This window comes from Lampetra planeri, chromosome 4, assembly GCF_965212315.1.
Source record: "Lampetra planeri chromosome 4, kcLamPlan1.2.h2, whole genome shotgun sequence".
Lineage (NCBI taxonomy): Eukaryota > Metazoa > Chordata > Hyperoartia > Petromyzontiformes > Petromyzontidae > Lampetra > Lampetra planeri.
In genome coordinates this window covers 16,925,607-16,928,106 of record NC_136110.1, presented here as the reverse complement: position 1 = coordinate 16,928,106, position 2,500 = coordinate 16,925,607, and positions in this window count along the sequence as shown.

The window sequence follows — 2,500 nt, the reverse complement described above, 5'->3', positions numbered from 1 at the left end:
TATGTGTAAAAATTTTGACTTTTTTGAGTGCACGTGCAAATCTGCTGGAAAAGCCTGTGGAAGTTTCACGGCGTTCGTACGATATTTGGCGACGCAAAAATGAGCGATTTCCCAGCTCGATGGAATTCGGCGCGAGAGAAACGATGCCCCGTAACGCACATGAGAGCAATCCCGGCCAATTTCTCCCGTTTGATGGGGTCTATGTGTAAAAATTTTGACTTTTTTGAGTGCACGTGCAAATCTGCTGAAAAAGCCTGTGGAAGTTTCACGGCGTTCGTACGATATTTGGCGACGCAAAAATGAGCGATTTCCCAGCTCGATGGAATTCGGAGCGAGAGAAACGATGCCCCGTAACGCACATGAGAGCAATCCCGGCCAATTTCTCCCGTTTGATGGGGTCTATGTGTACAAATTTTGACTTTTTTGAGTGCACGTGCAAATCTGCTGAAAAAGCCTGTGGAAGTTTCACGGCGTTCGTACGATATTTGGCGACGCAAAAATGAGCGATTTCCCAGCTCGAGAGAATTCGGCGCGAGAGAAACGATGCCCCGTAACGCACATGAGAGCAATCCGGGCCAATTTCTCCCGTTTGATGGGGTCTATGTGTAAAAATTTTGACTTTTTTGAGTGCACGTGCAAATCTGCTGAAAAAGCCTGTGGAAGTTTCACGGCGTTCGTACGATATTTGGCGACGCAAAAATGAGCGATTTCCCAGCTCGATGGAATTCGGCGCGAGAGAAACGATGCCCCGTAACGCACATGAGAGCAATCCGGGCCAATTTCTCCCGTTTGATGGGGTCTATGTGTAAAAATTTTGACTTTTTTGAGTGCAGGTGCAAATCTGCTGAAAAAGCCTGTGGAAGTTTCACGGCGTTCGTACGATATTTGGCGACGCAAAAATGAGCGATTTCCCAGCTCGAGAGAATTCGGCGCGAGAGAAACGATGCCCCGTAACGCACATGAGAGCAATCCGGGCCAATTTCTCCCGTTTGATGGGGTCTATGTGTAAAAATTTTGACTTTTTTGAGTGCAGGTGCAAATCTGCTGGAAAAGCCTGTGGAAGTTTCACGGCGTTCGTACGATATTTGGCGACGCAAAAATGAGCGATTTCCCAGCTCGATGGAATTCGGAGCGAGAGAAACGATGCCCCGTAACGCACATGAGAGCAATCCCGGCCAATTTCTCCCGTTTGATGGGGTCTATGTGTACAAATTTTGACTTTTTTGAGTGCACGTGCCAATCTGCTGGAAAAGCCTGTGGAAGTTTCACGGCGTTCGTACGATATTTGGCGACGCAAAAATGAGCGATTTCCCAGCTCGATGGAATTCGGCGCGAGAGAAACGATGCCCCGTAACGCACATGAGAGCAATCCCGGCCAATTTCTCCCGTTTGATGGGGTCTATGTGTAAAAATTTTGACTTTTTTGAGTGCACGTGCAAATCTGCTGAAAAAGCCTGTGGAAGTTTCACGGCGTTCGTACGATATTTGGCGACGCAAAAATGAGCGATTTCCCAGCTCGATGGAATTCGGCGCGAGAGAAACGATGCCCCGTAACGCACATGAGAGCAATCCCGGCCAATTTCTCCCGTTTGATGGGGTCTATGTGTAAAAATTTTGACTTTTTTGAGTGCACGTGCAAATCTGCTGAAAAAGCCTGTGGAAGTTTCACGGCGTTCGTACGATATTTGGCGACGCAAAAATGAGCGATTTCCCAGCTCGATGGAATTCGGAGCGAGAGAAACGATGCCCCGTAACGCACATGAGAGCAATCCCGGCCAATTTCTCCCGTTTGATGGGGTCTATGTGTAAAAATTTTGACTTTTTTGAGTGCACGTGCAAATCTGCTGAAAAAGCCTGTGGAAGTTTCACGGCGTTCGTACGATATTTGGCGACGCAAAAATGAGCGATTTCCCAGCTCGAGAGAATTCGGCGCGAGAGAAACGATGCCCCGTAACGCACATGAGAGCAATCCGGGCCAATTTCTCCCGTTTGATGGGGTCTATGTGTAAAAATTTTGACTTTTTTGAGTGCACGTGCAAATCTGCTGGAAAAGCCTGTGGAAGTTTCACGGCGTTCGTACGATATTTGGCGACGCAAAAATGAGCGATTTCCCAGCTCGATGGAATTCGGCGCGACAGAAACGATGCCCCGTAACGCACATGAGAGCAATCCGGGCCAATTTCTCCCGTTTGATGGGGTCTATGTGTAAAAATTTTGACTTTTTTGAGTGCAGGTGCAAATCTGCTGAAAAAGCCTGTGGAAGTTTCACGGCGTTCGTACGATATTTGGCGACGCAAAAATGAGCGATTTCCCAGCTCGAGAGAATTCGGCGCGAGAGAAACGATGCCCCGTAACGCACATGAGAGCAATCCGGGCCAATTTCTCCCGTTTGATGGGGTCTATGTGTACAAATTTTGACTTTTTTGAGTGCACGTGCAAATCTGCTGAAAAAGCCTGTGGAAGTTTCACGGCGTTCGTACGATATTTGGCGACGCAAAAA